Source organism: Pseudophryne corroboree, chromosome 4 (assembly GCF_028390025.1).
Source record: "Pseudophryne corroboree isolate aPseCor3 chromosome 4, aPseCor3.hap2, whole genome shotgun sequence".
In the NCBI taxonomy this organism is placed as follows: domain Eukaryota; kingdom Metazoa; phylum Chordata; class Amphibia; order Anura; family Myobatrachidae; genus Pseudophryne; species Pseudophryne corroboree.
The window spans coordinates 849,595,626-849,614,683 of NC_086447.1; the positions used below are offsets into that span (position 1 = coordinate 849,595,626).

The 19,058-nt window shown below is 49.6% G+C and overlaps 1 protein-coding gene across 2 annotated transcripts in view; it reads left to right on the forward strand.

Moving 5' to 3' along the window:
* PSME4 (proteasome activator subunit 4) overlaps positions 1-19,058 on the forward strand; it is a 294,381-nt gene that overhangs the window by 109,009 nt on the left and 166,314 nt on the right. The gene's annotated exons all lie outside the window — the stretch shown is intronic.

Genomic DNA, 19,058 nt, shown 5'->3' on the forward strand with positions numbered 1-19,058 from the left:
TGGGCAGCAATATTAAATACCTTTAGTGGCAAAATAAATACATCACATATAGCCATTAAGGCTATATGTATGTATTTAACCCAGGCCAGTTTTCTTAAAACCCGGGAGAAAAGCCCGCCGAAAAAGGGGCGGAGCTTATTCTCCTCAGCACTCAGCGCCATTTTCCTGCTCAGCTCCGCTGGTGAGGAAGGCTCCCAGGACTCTCCCCTGCACTACAGAAACAGGGTAACAAAGAGAAGGGGGGCATAATTTGGCGATATTGATATATTAAAAGCGCTTATATCAAAAACAACACCTTCTAGGGTTGTTTATATACATTTATAGCGCTTTTGGTGTGTGCTGGCAAACTCTCCCTCTGTCTCCCCAAAGGGCTAAGAGGGTCCTGTCTTCGATTAGAGCATTCCCTGTGTGGCTGCTGTGTGTCGGTACGTGTGTGTCGACATGTATGAGGACGATGTTGGTGTGGAGGCAGAGCAATTGCCGGTAATGGTGATGTCACCCCCTAGGGAGTCGACACCGGAATGGATGGCTTTAGTTATGGAATTACGTGATAATGTTAGCACATTACAAAAGTCAGTTGACGAAATGAGACGGCCGGAAAACCAGTTAGTACCGGCTCAGGCGTCTCAGACACCGTCAGGGGCTGTAAAACGTCCCTTACCTCAGTCAGTCGACACGGGTACCGACACAGATGAATCTAGTGTCGACGGTGAAGAAACAAACGTATTTTCCAATAGGGCCACACGTTATATGATCACGGCAATGAAGGAGGCTTTGCAGATCTCTGATACTGCTGGTACCTCAAAAAGGGGTATTATGTGGGGGGTGAAAAAACTACCTGTAGCTTTTCCAGAATCAGAGGAATTGAATGACGTGTGTGACGAAGCGTGGGTTAACCCAGATAGAAAACTGCTAATTTCCAAGAAGTTAATGGCATTATACCCTTTCCCACCAGAGGTTAGGGCGCGCTGGGAAACACCCCCTAGGGTGGATAAGGCGCTCACACGTTTATCAAAGCAAGTGGCGTTGCCGTCTCCTGATACGGCCGCCCTCAAGGATCCAGCAGATAGGAGGCTGGAAACTACACTGAAGAGTATATACACACATACTGGTGTTATACTGCGACCGGCAGTAGCCTCAGCCTGGATGTGCAGTGCTGGGGTAGTGTGGTTGGATTCTCTGACTGAAAATATTGATACCCTGGATAGGGACAGTATTTTATTGACTCTAGAGCAATTAAAGGATGCTTTTCTTTATATGCGAGATGCTCAGAGGGATATTTGTACTCTAGCATCAAGAGTAAGTGCGATGTCCATATCTGCCAGAAGAAGTTTATGGACGCGACAGTGGTCAGGTGATGCGGATTCCAAAAGGCATATGGAAGTATTGCCATATAAAGGAGAGGAATTATTTGGGGTCGGTCTTTCGGACCTGGTGGCCACGGCAACTGCCGGCAAATCCACTTTTTTACCTCAGACCCCTTCCTAACAGAAAAAGACACCGTCTTTTCAGCCGCAGTCCTTTCGCTCCTATAAAAACAAGCGACCAAAAGGACAGTCTTATCTGCCGCGAGGCAGAGGAAAGGGTAAGAGAGGGCAGCAAGCAGCCCCTGCCCAGGACCAGAAGCCCGCCCCGGGTTCTACAAAGCCATCAGCATGACGCTGGGGCTTTACAAGCGGACTCAGGAGCGGTGGGGGGTCGACTCAAGATTTTCAGCAATCAGTGGGCTCGCTCACAAGTGGACCCATGGATCCTGCAGATAATATCTCAGGGTTACATGTTGGAGTTCGAAAGGTCTCCCCCTCGCCGGTTCCTAAAGTCTGCTTTACCAACGTCTTCCTCAGAAAGGACGTCGGTTTTGGAAGCCATTCACAAGCTGTATTCTCAGCAGGTGATAGTCAAGGTACCCCTCCTACAACAGGGAAAGGGGTATTATTCCACACTATTTGTGGTACCGAAGCCGGACGGTTCGGTAAGACCTATTCTAAACCTGAAATCCTTGAACCTGTACATACAGAAATTCAAGTTCAAGATGGAGTCACTCAGAGCAGTGATAGCGAATCTGGAAGAAGGGGACTTCATGGTGTCCCTGGACATAAAAGATGCTTATCTGCATGTCCCAATTTACCCCTCACACCAAGGGTATCTCAGGTTCGTGATACAAGACTGTCATTATCAGTTTCAAACGCTGCCGTTTGGTTTGTCCACGGCCCCTCGGGTCTTTACCAAGGTAATGACCGAAATGATGGTTCTTCTACGAAGAAAAGGCGTATTAATTATCCCTTACTTGGACGATCTCCTGATAAGGGCAAAGTCCAGAGAACAGCTGGAAGTCGGTGTAGCACTAACCCAGGTAGTGCTTCAGCAACACGGGTGGATTCTGAATCTTCCAAAATCTCAATTGACCCCGACAACTCGTCTGCTGTTCCTGGGAATGATTCTGGACACGGTTCAGAAAAAGGTGTTTCTCCCGGAGGAGAAAGCAAGGGAGTTATCCGAACTTGTCAGGAACCTCCTAAAACCAGGAACTGTGTCAGTACATCAATGCACAAGAGTCCTGGGAAAGATGGTGGCTTCTTACGAAGCGATTCCATTCGGCAGATTCCATGCACGGACATTTCAGTGGGATCTGCTGGACAAATGGTCCGGATCGCATCTGCACATGCATCAGCGGATAACACTGTCACCAAGAACAAGGTTGTCTCTCCTGTGGTGGTTGCAGAGTGCCCATCTGTTAGAGGGCCGCAGATTCGGCATACAGGACTGGGTCCTGGTGACTACGGATGCCAGCCTACGAGGCTGGGGAGCAGTCACACAGGGAAGAAACTTCCAGGGCGTGTGGTCAAACCTGGAGACGTCCCTTCACATAAATATACTGGAGCTAAGAGCAAACTACAATGCTCTAAGCCTGGCAAAATCGCTGCTTCAGGGTCAGCCGGTGTTGATCCAGTCGGACAACATCACGGCAGTCGCCCACGTAAACCGACAAGGCGGCACGAGAAGCAGAAGAGCAATGACAGAAGCTGCAAGGATTCTGCGCTGGGCGGAGAATCATGTCATAGCACTGTCAGCAGTGTTCATCCCGGGAGTGGACAACTGGGAAGCAGACTTCCTCAGCAGACACGACCTTCACCCGGGAGAGTGGGGACTTCATCCAGAAGTCTTCCACATGATTGTGAACCGTTGGGAAAGACCAAAGGTGGACATGATGGCGTCTCGCCTCAACAAAAAATTGGACAGATATTGCGCCAGGTCAAGAGACCCTCAGGCAATAGCTGTGGACGCTCTGGTAACACCGTGGGTGTACCAGTCAGTGTATGTGTTCCCTCCTCTGCCTCTCATACCAAAGGTACTGAGAATTATACGGAAAAGAGGAGTAAGAACAATACTGGTGGCTCCGGACTGGCCAAGAAGAACTTGGTATCCGGAACTTCAAGAGATGCTCACGGAGGATCCGTGGCCTCTACCTCTAAGAAGGGATCTGCTTCAGCAGGGACCTTTTATGTTCCAAGACTTACCGCGTCTGCGTTTGACGGCATGGCGGTTGAACGTCGGATTCTAAAAGAAAAGGGCATTCCAGAGGAAGTTATTCCTACCTTGATTAAGGCTAGAAAGGAAGTGACTGTACAACATTATCACCGCATTTGGCGAAAATATGTTGCGTGGTGTGAGGCCAAGAAGGCTCCAACGGAAGAATTTCAATTGGGTCGATTCTTACATTTCCTGCAAGCAGGATTGTCTATGGGCCTAAAATTGGGGTCCATTAAAGTTCAAATTTCGGTCTTATCAATCTTCTTCCAGAAGGAATTGGCATCAGTGCCTGAAGTACAAACTTTTGTCAAAGGTGTACTACATATACAACCCCCAATAGTGCCTCCAGTGGCACCGTGGGATTTGAACGTAGTTTTGAATTTTCTCAAATCTCATTGGTTTGAGCCTCTAAAATCGGTAGATTTAAAATACCTTACATGGAAGGTAACCATGCTATTGGCCCTGGCTTCAGCCAGGAGAGTTTCAGAGTTGGCGGCTTTATCATACAAAAGCCCATATCTGATTTTCCATTCGGACAGAGCAGAACTGCGGACACGTCCTCATTTTCTCCCTAAGGTGGTTTCGGCTTTTCACTTGAACCAGCCTATTGTGGTGCCTGCGGCTACTAGCGACTTGGAGGACTCCAAGTTACTGGACGTTGTCAGAGCATTAAAAATATATATTTCAAGGACAGCTGGAGTCAGAAAATCTGACTCGTTGTTTATATTGTATGCACCCAACAAGATGGGTGCTCCTGCGTCTAAACAGACGATTGCACGTTGGATCTGTAGCACAATCCAACTTGCACATTCTGTGGCAGGCCTGCCACAGCCTAAATCTGTAAAGGCCCACTCCACAAGGAAAGTGGGCTCATCTTGGGCGGCTGCCCGAGGGGTCTCGGCATTACAACTTTGCCGAGCAGCTACGTGGTCAGGGGAGAACACGTTTGTAAAATTTTACAAATTTGATACTCTGGCTAAGGAGGACCTGGAGTTCTCTCATTCGGTGCTGCAGAGTCATCCGCACTCTCCCGCCCGTTTGGGAGCTTTGGTATAATCCCCATGGTCCTGACGGAGTCCCAGCATCCACTAGGACGTTAGAGAAAATAAGAATTTACTTACCGATAATTCTATTTCTCATAGTCCGTAGTGGATGCTGGGCGCCCATCCCAAGTGCGGATTGTCTGCAATACTTGTACATAGTTATTGTTACAAAGATCGGGTTATTACTATTGTTGTGAGCCATCTTTTCAGAGGCTACTTCGTTTTTTGTTATCATACTGTTAACTGGGTTCAGATCACAAGTTGTACGGTGTGATTGGTGTGGCTGGTATGAGTCTTACCCGGGATTCAAGATCCTTCCTTATTGTGTACGCTCGTCCGGGCACAGTACCTAACTGAGGCTTGGAGGAGGGTCATAGGGGGAGGAGCCAGTACGCACCATGTGATCCTAAAAGCTTTATTTAGATGTGCCCTGTCTCCTGCGGAGCCCGCTATTCCCCATGGTCCTGACGGAGTCCCAGCATCCACTACGGACTATGAGAAATAGAATTATCGGTAAGTAAATTCTTATTTTAATGCACCTGCTGACTGCAATTGAGCATTATGTTTTTCTTTGCAGCGAGTACCAAGTTGTTGTTCTTGTGTATGATGAATAAATGTCTATTACAAAATAAGCTGAAGTAAGGTTTTTGGGCTTCAGGTTCAACTAGACTGGAAGACACACATGTGCGTGCCCTCATATACCCATCCAATGTAGGTCATGTGGTGCGAGGTGCGACTTACAGGCTCCATAATGCTTACATGGATTTTGTGTCTTAATTTGCTAATAGTGTACTAACAGGGAGATGTATTACTGTATATGTGAGCTGTTACGTGTAATGAGGTGAAGCAGGAAGCTGTATGGGCTGTAACACACACTCCGGTTTCTCTAACGTCCTAAGTGGATGCTGGGGACTCCGTCAGTACCATGGGGTTTAGCGGCTCCGCAGGAGACAGGGCACAATAATAAAAGCTTTAGGATCAGGTGGTGTGCACTGGCTCCTCCCCCTATGACCCTCCTCCAAGCCTCAGTTAGATTTTTGTGCCCGGCCGAGAAGGGTGCAATCTAGGTGGCTCTCCTGAGCTGCTTAGAATAAAAGTTTAAGTTAGGTTTTTTATTTTCAGTGAGTCCTGCTGGCAACAGGCTCACTGCTACGAGGGACTTAGGGGAGAGAAGTAAACTCACCTGCGTGCAGGATGGATTTGCTTCTTAGGCTACTGGACACCATTAGCTCCAGAGGGAGTCGGAACACAGGTCTCACCCTGGGGTTTGTCCCGGAGCCGTGCCGCCGACCCCCCTTGCAGATGCCGAAGTTGAAGAGGTCCAGAGGTCCAGAAACAGGCGGCAGAAGACTTTCAGTCTTCATAAGGTAGCGCACAGCACTGCAGCTGTGCGCCATTGTTGTCAGCACACTTCATACCAGCGGTCACTGAGGGTGCAGGGCGCTGGGGGGGGGCGCCCTGGGCAGCAATGTATTATACCTTTTTTATGGCTAAAATACATCACATATAGCCCTTGAGGCTATATGGATGTATTTAACCCCTGCCAGATCTCACAAACTCCGGGAGAAGAGCCCGCAGTTTTAGGGGGCGGGGCCTATTCTCCTCGGCACACGGCGCCATTTTCCTGCTCCGCTCTGCTGTGAGGAAGGCTCCCAGGCTCTCCCCTGCACTGCACTACAGAAACAGGGTTAAAACAGAGAGGGGGGGCACTTATTTGGCGATATGATTACATATGTGAAAATGCTATAAGGGAAAACACTTGAATAAGGGGTTGTCCCTGTATAATTATAGCGTTTTTGGTGTGTGCTGGCAAACTCTCCCTCTGTCTCCCTAAAGGGCTAGTGGGGTCCTGTCCTCTATCAGAGCATTCCCTGTGTGTGTGCTGTGTGTCGGTACGTGTGTGTCGACATGTAGGAGGACGATGTTGGTGAGGAGGCGGAGCAAATTGCCTGTATTGGTGATGTCACTCTAGGGAGTCGACACCGGAATGGATGGCTTATTTAGGAATTACGTGATAATGTCAACACGATGCAAGGTCGGTTGACGACATGAGACGGCCGGCAAACAAATTAGTACCTGTCCAGGCGTCTCAGACACCGTCAGGGGCTTGTAAAAACGCCCATTTACCTCAGTTGGTCGTCACAGACACAGACACGGACACTGACTTCAGTGTCGACGGTTTAGAAACAAACGTATTTTCCTTTAGGGCCACACGTTACATGTTAAGGGCAATGAAGGAGGTGTTACATATTTCTGATACTACAAGTACCACAAATAAGGGTATTATGTAGGGTGGGAATAATCTACTTGTAGTTTTTCCTGAATCAGATACATTAAAGTGTGTGATGATACGTGGGTTTCCTCCGATAGAAAATTATTGGAGGTATACCCTTTCCCGCCAGAAGTGAGGGCGAGTTGGGAAACACACCTTAGGGTGGATAAGGCGCTCACACGCTTATAAAAACAAGTGGCGTTACCGTCTCCAGATACGGTCGCCCTCAAGGAGCCAGCTGATAGGAAGCTGAAAAATATCCTAAAAAGTATATACACACATACTGGTGTTATACTACGACCAGCAATCGCCTCAGCCTGGATGTGCAGCGCTGGGGGGGCTTGGTCGGATTTCCTGACTGAAAATATTGATACCCTTGACAGGAACAATATTTTATTGACTATAGAGCATTTTAAGGATGCATTTCTATATATGCGAGATGCGCAGAGGGATATTTGCATTCTGGCATCAAGAGTAGATGTGATGTCCATATCTGCCAGACGATGTTTATAGACACGACAGTGGTCAGGTGATGCAGATTCCAGACGGCACATGGAAGTATTGCCGTATAAAGGGGCGGTCCATCGGACCTGGTGGCCATGGCAACAGCTGGAAAATCCACTTTTGTTACCCCAAGTCACATCTCAGCAGAAAAGGACACAGTCTTTTCAGTCTCAGTCCTTTCGTACCCATAAAGGCAGGCGGGCAAAAGGCCAGTCATATCTGCCCAGGGTTAGAGGAAAGGGAAGAAGACTGCAGCAGGCAGCCCATTCCCAGGAACAGAAGTCCTCCACAGCTTCTGCCAAGTCCGCAGCATGACGCTGGGGCCATACAAGCGGACTCAGGTGCGGTGGGGGGTCATCTCAAGAGTTTCAGCACGCAGTGGGCTCACTCGCAAGTGGACTCCTGGATCCTACACGTAGTATCCCAGGTGTACATTGGAAATTCGAGACGTCTTCCCCTCACAAGTTCCTGAAGTCTGCTTTACCAACGTCTCCCTCCGACAGGGAGGCAGTATTGGGAAAAAAATTCACAGGCTGTATTCCCAGCAGGTGATAATCAAAGTACCCCTCCTACAACAAGGGAAGGGGTATTATTCCACACTATATTGTGGTACTGAAGCCAAACGGCTCGGTGAGATCTAAAAGATTTGAACAATTACATACAAGGGTTCAAATCAAGATGGAGTCACTCAGAGCAGTGATAGCGAACCAGGACGATATGGTGTCACTGGATATCAGGGACGCTTACCTACATGTCCAAATTTTGCCCTTCTCACCAAGGGTATCTCAGGTTCGTGGTACAGAACTGTCACTATCAGTTCAGACGCTGCCGTTTGGATTGTCCACGGCACCCCGGGTCTTTACCATGGTAATGGCCGAAATGATGATTCTTCCTAAAAGAAATATGGACGCTTTCCTGATAAGGGCAAGGTCCAGAGAACAGTTGGCGGTCGGAGTAGCACTATCTCAAGTAGTTCTACGACAGCACGAGTGGATTCTAAATATTCCAAAATCGCAGCTTTTTCCGACGACACGTCTAATGTTCCTAGGAATGATTCTGGACACAGTCCAGAAAAGGATGTTTTCTCCCGGAGAAGAAGGCCAGGGAGTTATCCGAGCTAGTCAGGAACCTCCTAAAACCAGGAAAAGTATCAGTGCATCATTGCACAAGGGTCCTGTGAAAAATGGTGGTTTCTTACAAAGCGATCCCATTCGGTAGATTTCACGCAAGAACCTTTCAGTGGAATCTGCTGGGAAAATGGTCCGGATCGCATCTTCAGATGCATCAGCGGATAACCCTGTCTCCAAGGACAAGGGTGTTTTCTTCTGCGGTGGCTGCAGAGTGCTCATCTATGAAAGGGCCGCAGATTCGACATTCAGGACTGGGTCCTGGTGACCACGGATGCCAGCCTGAGTGGCTGGGGAGCAGTCACACAAGGAAAAAATTTCCAGGGAATGTGATCAAGTCTGGAGACTTCTCTCCACATAAATATACTGGAGCTAAGGGCAATTTACAAGGCTCTAAGCTTAGCAAGACCTCTGCTTCAAGGTCAGCCGGTATTGATCCAATGGGACAACATCACGGCAGTCGCCCACGTAAACAGACAGGGCGGCACATGAAGCAGGAGGGAAATGGCAGAAACTGCAAGGATTCTTCGCTGGGCGAAAAATCATGTGATAACACTCTCAGCAGTGTTAATTCCGGGAGTGGAAAACTGGGAAGCAGACTTCCTCAGCAGGCATAACCTCCACCCGGGAGAGTGGGGACTTCAGCGGGAAGTCTTCCACATGATTGTAAACCGTTGGGAAAAACCAAAGGTGGACATGATGGCGTCCCGCCTGAACAAAAAACTAGACAGATATTGCGCCAGGTCAAGGGACCCTCAGGCAATAGCGGTGGACGCTCTGGTAACACTGTGGGTGTACCAGTCAGGGTATGTGTTCCCTCCTATGCATCTCATACCAAAAGTACTGAGAATCATAAGAAGGAGATGAGTAAGAACGATACTCGTGGTTCCGGATGGGTCAAGAAGGACTTGGTACCCGGAACTTCAAGAGATGCTCACGGAAGAACCGTGGCCTCTACCTTTAAGAGAGGACCTGCTCCAGCAGGGGCCTTGTCTGTTCCAAGACTTACCGCGGCTGCGTTTGACGGCATGGCAGTTGAACGCCGGATCCTGAAAGGGCATTCCAGATGAAGTCATCCCTACCCTGGTCGAAGCCAGGAAGGATGTAACCGCAAAACATTTTCACCGCATTTGGCGAAAATATGTTGCGTGGTGTGAGGCCAAGAAGGTCCCTACAGAGGAATTCCAACTGGGTCGTTTCCTACATTTCCTGAAAACAGGACTGTCTATGGGCCTAAAATTAGGGTCCATTAAGGTTCAAATTTCGACCCTGTCGAATTTCTTCCAGAAAGAACTGGCTTCAGTGCCTGAAGTTCAGACGTTTGTAAAAGGGGTTACTGCATATACAGCCTCCTTTTGTGCCCCCAGTGGCACCTTGGGATCTCAATGTTGTTTTGAGTTTCCTAAAGTCACATTGGTTTGATCCACTCACCACTGTGGAATTTAAAATATTTCACATGGAAGGTGAAGATTCTATTAGCCCTGGCTTCAGCCAGGCGTGTGTCAGAATGGGCGGCTTTATCATATAAAAGCCCTTACTTAATTTTTCATTCTGACAGGGCAGAATTGAGGACTCGTCCTCAATTTCTCCTTAAGGTGTTTTCTGTTTTTCACATGAACCAACCTATTGTGGTACCTGCGGCTACTAGGGACTTGGAGGACTCCAAGTTACTTGACGTTGTCAGGGCCCTGAAAATATATGTTTCCAGGACGACTGGAGTCAGAAAATCTGACTCGCTGTTTAGCCTGTATGCACCCAACAAGATGGGTGTTCCTGCTTCTAAGCAGACGATTGCTCGCTGGATTTGTAGTACAATTCAGCTTGCACATTCTGTGGCAGGCTTGCCACAGCCAAAATCAGTAAAAGCCCATTCCACAAGGAAGTGGGCTCATCTTGGGCGGCTGCCCGAGGGGTCTCGGCTTTACAACTTTGCCGAGCTGCTACTTGGTCAGGGGCACACCCTGACTGAGGAGGACCTGGAGTTCTCTCATTCGGTGCTGCAGAGTCATCCGCACTCTCCCGCCCGTTTGGGAGCTTTGGTATAATCCCCATGGTCCTGACGGAGTCCCCAGCATCCACTTAGGACGTTAGAGAAAATAAGAATTTACTTACCGATAATTCTATTTCTCGTAGTCCGTAGTGGATGCTGGGCGCCCATCCCAAGTGCGGATTGTCTGCAATACTTGTACATAGTTATTGTTACAAAAATCGGGTTATTCTTGTTGTGAGCCATCTTTTCAGAGGCTCCTTCGTTGTTATCATACTGTTAACTGGGTTCAGATCACAGGTTGTACGGTGTGATTGGTGTGGCTGGTATGAGTCTTACCCGGGATTCAAAATCCTTCCTTATTATGCACGCTCGTCCGGACACAGTATCCTAACTGAGGCTTGGAGGAGGGTCGTGGGGGGAGGAGCCAGTGCACACCACCTGATCCTAAAGCTTTTATTATTGTGCCCTGTCTCCTGCGGAGCCGCTAAACCCCATGGTACTGACGGAGTCCCCAGCATCCACTACGGACTACGAGAAATAGAATTATCGGTAAGTAAATTCTTATTTTTTCCCGGATGGCAAAAAGCCGGACAAACTTTGTCCGCCTTTTTGCTATCTGGGAGAAACCGGCAGAGTCTCGCACACAGGACGGCTTTGAGCCGTGTGTGATGCTGTGCGCATGCGCAGCATCAGACACGGCTTCAGAAAAAAACGTTGTGTGTAAGCTCCCCTTCACACACACGGTTCACTGGCTACAAAGACGGCCCGACGCCCGCCCGGCAGCCGGACCTTCCAGTGGTGAGACCCGGCTGCAACCCGGCAGCCGGGCCGGGGCCGTGCAGTGTGAAGGGACCCTAGCCCTCACACTGTTAACTACAATGCCGGCACGGGAAAAAGCCGTCCGGCTTTTTCCCGGCCGGCAAAAGCCGGGTAGTGTGTTTTAGCCCTATTGCCATCTTTGCTGCTGGAGTGGGAAAGACTACCCCCCCCCCCCCCTTTCCCCCCACACGGTGATCCCTACATGTTCCTAGTGCTGATGTGCTGCGTCTTGCCTCCTGGTTGACCTTAATGCCCGTATGCGAGATCTTGCGCGCACAGCACATATACGTGGAAAGACGATAAGCCACACAAGTGCACTTACCGGTTTTTCTCTAACGTCCTAGTGGATGCTGGGGACTCCGTAAGGACCATGGGGAATAGACGGGCTCCGCAGGAGACTGGGCACTCTAAGAAAGATTTAGTACTACTGGTGTGCACTGGCTCCTCCCTCTATGCCCCTCCTCCAGACCTCAGAATCTGTGCCCGGACAGAGCTGGGTGCTTTTAGTGGGCTCTCCTGAGCTTGCTAATAAGAAAGTATTTTGTTAGGCTTTTTATTTTCAGAGAGCTTCTGCTGGCAACAGACTCTCTGCTACGTGGGACTGAGGGGAGAGAAGCAAACCTACTAACTGCGGCTAGGTTGCGCTTCTTAGGCTACTGGACACCATTGGCTCCAGAGGGATCGAACACAGGAACCTAACCTTGTCGTCCGTTCCCGGAGCCGCGCCGCCGCCCCCCTCGCAGAGACAGAAGCCGGCGGGTTGAAGCAAGAAGACGTCAAAATCGGCGGCAGAAGACTCCTGTCTTCATATGAGGTAGCGCACAGCACTGCAGCTGTGCGCCATTGCGCCCACACTAACCCACACACTCCGGTCACTGTAGGGTGCAGGGCGCAGGGGGGGGGGGCGCCCTGGGCAGCAATTAAGTACCTCCTGGTAAAAGCAGCATATATACAGTTGGACACTGTTATATGCATGAGCCCCCGCCATTAATTTTACACAAAATCGCGGGACAGAAGCCCGCCGCTGAGGGGGCGGGGCCTTCTTCCTCAGCACTCACCAGCGCCATTTTCTCTCCACAGCTCCGCTGAGAGGAAGCTCCCCAGGCTCTCCCCTGCAGACTCACAGTAGAAAGGGTAAAAAGAGAGGGGGGGGCACATGAATTTAGCGCATTAATTATATATACAGCAGCTACTTGGTGAACACTAAGTTACTGTGTGATTCCTGGGTCATATAGCGCTGGGGTGTTTGCTGGCATACTCTCTCTCTTTCTCTCCAAAAGGCCTTGTGGGGGTCCTGTCCTCATATGGAGCATCCCCTGTGTGTGTGGTGTCGGTACGCGTGTGTCGACATGTTGGACGAAGAGGGCTATGTGGAGGCAGAGCAAGTGCAGATGAGTGACGTGTCTCCGCCGACGGCGCCGACACCTGATTGGATGGATATGTGGAAGGTGTTAAATGATAATGTAAACTCCTTACATAAAAGGTTGGATAAAGCTGATGCCTTGGGACAGTCGGGGTCTCAGCCCATGCCTGATCCTACAGCGCAGAGGCCGTCAGGGTCTCGGAAGCGCCCACTATCCAAAATTGTTGACACAGATATCGACACGGATTCTGACTCCAGTGTCGATGACGATGATGCAAAATTGCAGCCTAAAATGGCTAAAGCCATCCGCTACATGATTATAGCAATGAAGGATGTTTTGCATATATCAGAGGTAAACCCTGTCCCTGACAAGAGGGTTTATATGTATGGGGAGAAAAAGCAAGAGGTGACTTTTCCCCCTTCACATGAGTTAAATGAATTATGTGAGAAAGCGTGGGATTCCCCCGATAAGAAAGTGCTGATTTCCAAAAGGTTATTTATGGCGTACCCTTTCCCGCCAACGGACAGGATGCGCTGGGAATCCCACCCTAGGGTAGATAAAGCTCTGACACGCTTATCTAAGAAGGTGGCCCTGCCGTCACAGGATACGGCTGCCCTAAAGGATCCTGCAGATAGGAAGCAGGAAAGTATCCTGAAGTCTGTTTATACACATTCAGGTACTCTACCGAGGCCGGCAATTGCGTCGGCCTGGATGTGTAGTGCTGTAGCAGCATGGACAGATAATCTGTCTGAGGAAATGGATACCTTAGACAAGGATACCATTTTACTGACCCTGGGGCATATAAAAGACGCTGTCCTATATATGAGGGATGCCCAGAGGGACATTTGCCTACTGGGCTCTAGAATAAATGCAATGTCAATTTCTGCCAGAAGGGTCCTGTGGACTCGGCAATGGACAGGTGATGCCGACTCCAAAAAGCACATGGAGGTGTTACCTTACAAGGGTGAGGAATTGTTTAGGGACGGTCTCTCCGACCTAGTTTCCACAGCTACGGCTGGGAAGTCAAACTTTTTGCCATATATTCCCTCACAGCCTAAGAAAGCACCGTATTTGCAAATGCAGTCCTTTCGATCACAAAGAAGCAAGAAGGTCAGAGGTGCATCCTTTCTTGCCAGAGGCAGGGGTAGAGGAAAGAAGCTGCACCATACAGCTAGTTCCCAGGAACAGAAGTCCTCCCCGGCTTCCACTAAATCCACCGCATGACGCTGGGGCTCCACAGGAGCCAGGAGCGGTGGGGGCGCGTCTCCGAAATTTCAGCCACCAGAGGGTTCGCTCACAGGTGGATCCCTGGGCTATACAGATTGTGTCTCAGGGATACAAGCTGGAATTCGAAGTGATGCCCCCTCACCGTTACCTAAAATCGGCCCTGCCAGCTTCCCCCATGGAACGGGAAGTAGTGTTAGAGGCAATTCACAAGTTATATCTCCAGCAGGTGGTGGTAAAGGTTCCCCTCCTTCAACAGGAAAGAGGATACTATTCCACAATGTTTGTGGTACCGAAACCGGACGGTTCGGTCAGACCCATATTGAATTTAAAGTCCCTGAACATTTATCTGAAAAGATTCAAGTTCAAAATGGAATCGCTCAGAGCGGTCATTGCAAGCCTTGAAGAGGGGGATTTTATGGTGTCTCTGGACATCAAGGATGCTTACTTGCATGTCCCCATTTATCCACCTCATCAGGAGTACCTCAGATTTGTGGTACAGGACTGTCATTACCAATTCCAGACGTTGCCGTTTGGGCTCTCCACGGCACCGAGAATATTTACCAAGATAATGGCGGAAATTATGGTGCTCCTTCGAAAGCAAGGAGTCACAATTATCCCATACTTGGACGATCTCCTCATAAAGGCGAGGTCCAGAGAGCAGTTGCTAATCAGCGTAGCACACTCTCAGGAAGTGTTGCAACAGCACGGCTGGATTCTGAATATCCCAAAGTCGCAGCTGATTCCTACAACGCGTCTGCCTTTTCTGGGCATGATTCTGGACACGGACCAGAAGAAGGTATTTCTCCCGGCGGAGAAGGCTCAAGAGCTCGTGACTCTAGTCAGAGACCTCTTAAGACCGAAACAGGTGTCGGTGCATCGCTGCACGCGAGTCCTGGGAAAGATGGTGGCATCATACGAAGCCATTCCCTTCGGCAGGTTCCATGCGAGGATCTTTCAATGGGATCTGTTGGACAAGTGGTACGGATCGCATCTTCAGATGCATCGGCTGCTCACCCTGTCCCCGAGGGCCAGGGTGTCTCTTCTGTGGTGGCTACAGAGTGCTAACCTTCTCGAGGGCCGCAGGTTCGGCATACAGGACTGGGTCCTGGTGACCACGGATGCGAGCCTCCGAGGGTGGGGGCAGTCACTCAGGGAAGAAACTTCCAAGGGTTGTGGTCAAGTCAGGAGGCTTGTCTGCACATAAATATCCTGGAACTAAGGGCCATATACAACGCCCTGAGTCAAGCGGAGCCTCTGCTTCGTAACCAACCGGTGCTGATTCAGTCAGACAACATCACCGCCGTGGCTCATGTAAACCGCCAGGGCGGCACAAGAAGCAGAGTGGCGATGGCGGAAGCCACCAGGATTCTTCGTTGGGCGGAGAATCACGTGCAAGCACTGTCAGCAGTGTTCATTCCGGGAGTGGACAACTGGGAAGCAGACTTCCTCAGCAGGCACGACCTCCACCCGGGAGAATGGGGACTTCATCACGAAGTCTTCACTCAGATTACAAATCGATGGGAACTGCCACAGGTAGACATGATGGCGTCCCGTCTCAACAAAAAGCTACAAAGGTATTGCGCCAGGTCAAGAGACCCTCAGGTGATAGCTGTGGATGCACTGTTAACACCGTGGGTGTTCCAGTCGGTCTATGTATTTCCTCCTCTTCCTCTCATACCCAAGGTGCTGAGAATCGTAAGAAGAGGAGGAGTGAGAACAATACTCATTGTTCCGGATAGGCCAAGAAGGACTTGGTACCCGGAACTGCAAGAAATGCTCACAGAGGACCCGTGGCCTCTACCTCTCAGACAGGACCTGTTGCAACAGGGGCCCTGTCTGTTCCAAGACTTACCGCGGCTGCGTTTGACGGCATGGCGGTTGAACGCAGGATCCTAGCGGAAAAAGGCATTCCGGAGGAAGTTATTCCTACGCTGATAAAGGCTAGGAAGGATGTGACGGCAAGACACTATCACCGTATATGGCGAAAATATGTTGCCTGGTGTGAGGCCAGGAAGGCCCCTACAGAGGAATTCCAGCTGGGTCGGTTCCTGCACTTACCTACAGTCTGGAGTGACTATGGGCCTGAAGTTGGGGTCCATAAAGGTCCAGATTTCGGCCCTATCCATTTTCTTTCAAAAGGAACTGGCTTCTCTTCCTGAAGTTCAGACGTTTGTTAAGGGAGTGTTGCATATTCAGCCCCCTTTTGTACCACCAGTGGCACCTTGGGATCTCAACGTGGTGTTGGGTTTCCTGAAATACCACTGGTTTGAGCCACTTAAGACTGGAGCTAAAGTATCTCACGTGGAAGGTGGTCATGCTATTGGCCTTAGCTTCGGCTAGGCGTGTGTCAGAATTGGCGGCTTTGTCACGTAAAAGCCCCTATCTGGTTTTCCATATGGACAGGGCAGAATTACGGACTCGTCCGCAATTTCTGCCGAAGGTGGTGTCATCTTTTCATTTGAACCAACCTATTGTGGTGCCTGCGGCTACTCGTGACTTGGAGGATTCCAAGTTGCTTGATGTAGTCTGGGCTTTGAAGATCTATGTAGCCAGGACAGCTGGAGTCAGGAAGACTGACTCTCTGTTTTTCCTGTATGCATCCAACAAGCTGGGTGCTCCTGCTTCAAAGCAAACCATTGCTCGCTGGATCTGTAGCACGATTCAGCAGGCTCATTCTGCGGCTGGTTTGCCGCATCCAAAATCAGTGAAAGCCCATTCCACTAGGAAGGTGGGCTCTTCTTGGGCGGCTGCCCGAGGGGTCTCGGCATTACAGCTTTGCCGAGCAGCTACTTGGTCGGGTACAAACACATTTGCTAAGTTCTACAAGTTTGATACCCTGGCTGAGGAGGACCTTGTGTTTGCCCATTCGGTGCTGCAGAGTCATCCGCACTCTCCCGCCCGTTTGGGAGCTTTGGTATAATCCCCATGGTCCTTACGGAGTCCCCAGCATCCACTAGGACGTCAGAGAAAATAAGATTTTACTCACCGGTAAATCTATTTCTCGTAGTCCGTAGTGGATGCTGGGCGCCCGTCCCAAGTGCGGATTTTCTGCAATACGTGTACATAGTTATTGCTTAATAAAGGGTTATGTTATGTGGGCATCCATTGTTGATGCTCTGTTGTTGTTCATACTGTTGACTGGGTAAGTTTATCACAAGTTATACGGTGTGATTGGTGTGGCTGGTATGAGTCTTACCCTGGATTCCAAAATCCTTTCCTAATGTCAGCTCTTCCGGGCACAGTTTCCTTAACTGAGGTCTGGAGGAGGGGCATAGAGGGAGGAGCCAGTGCACACCAGTAGTACTAAATCTTTCTTAGAGTGCCCAGTCTCCTGCGGAGTCCGTCTATTCCCCGTCTATTGGGACATGTGTGCTGTGTGACTCTGATGCACGTGCGGCATTAACATTGGTCAACTTCCTGTGGCATCTACACTGCGTTCAGCTCCGCATCTGCCCCTTGGTAAGTAAGTAGCAACTTAGAGTCCTCATACACTTAGCATCTTTACACCATACAGCACCACTGAGACGCACAGAGAGCGTACTATGGGGGTAATTCCAAGTTGATCGCAGCAGGAAATTTTTTAGCAGTTGGGCAAAACCATGTGCACTGCAGGGGAGGCAGATATAACATGTGCAGAGAGAGTCAGATTTGGGTGGGTTATTTTGTTTCTATGCAGGGTAAATACTGGCTGCTTTATTTTTACACTGCAGTGTAGATTGCAGATTGAACACACCCCACCCAAATCTAACTCTCTCTGCACATGTTATATCTGCCTCCCCTGCAGTGCACGTGGTTTTGCCCAATTGCTAACAAAGTTCCTGCTGCGATCAACTCAGAATTACCCCCAATATTTTTTCAATCTTGCATCTTAGTCGCATCGGAGACGCAGCGAAAAAACGCTCACAGTGTACCTTAGACGCTAGGTTGCGACTTTGAATGCAATAGGATTGGTAGAACACAGGCACATAGCCGCAGATAAAGCGCAGTGGATCTTGGTGTGAGCAAAAGCTGCGGCTGTGTACACAAACTCCACTGAGCACCAATGTACAAATGTGGCAGGAGCCGGTGGCCTGTGTATGCTGGCAATGTACAATTGTTGCTTCTAGCTGCTTTAAGTATGCAAAAAAGTAGCTTGTTGCATCCAAGTAGACCGGCACTTGGCGCGCCGAGAGGAACTTTTTGCCATGACTTGAGCCACAGTGTAAAAGGATGCATCTGTAGTAATATATTAGCGAATTAATGAAAAGACTGTAAATTGCAGAAAAAGTACATTATCTCGGTGTCAGTGTTGATCGTTCCAGGGCTTCAGTAGCAGCAAAACACTGACGGGCCTGGCTCTGCTTCTGTGGCGGCACACCTGGAGACTGCTCAGGGCACACTAGCGTGCTGCGGCACAGTGGTTGAAAAGCACTGCCCTATAGGTATGTGTTGGGGCTGCTAAAGTGACGAATTGACCAAGCTCCAGAATGTGAAGCATCCCAGTGCTAGAACACCAGCAGCACCTTTTAGATGGCCCTTAGTCATTGGAATCTACTGTATGTTCTACACTTTGCAGCATTTACTGGGAGAGGGATCTGCCGCGCCCACGGCCAGCTCCTGTTGGATGCATATACACACAACCCGCTACAGCTGGCTGCAGTGCATCCTGCCGGCTCCTGTGGGCTGCAGTGCCCACACCCGTTCTTTAATCTGTGCAGTGTCCTAGTCGCACTGCATTGTTACGAAGACACAGTTTTGGGTGAAAAACATGCAAAAAGATGCCCGCGCTAAGAGCGTTGCTCAGGCCCTGTGCAGGTGTAGCATATCAAATAAACCATTAGTCTGGTGATGTCTCATTTTGTCACATCGCACTGTGATTGAGACACACTTTGAAGTGAAAAAACGTGCTTGGTGCAAGCAGTCGCATGGGATCTGGCGGGCCCAGAAGGGATGTTTGGCACGACTGCAGCAATGAGGACACATCAGTAAATAAACAGCACTGTTGAAGAACGTGACCTGCTATGGTCGAACAGGTGCTACATGTTCCTTGTCAATATATGTGAATAGGTAAACACTATACTTGAAGCTAACATAACGTAAATGGTATCGGGGTCCCGGCACTCTGGATGCTGGCAGTCAGAATACCGGCAGCGGCATCTCGGCGCCTAGGATCCCAACTCCTAAAAGGTAGCAATGCTAGCG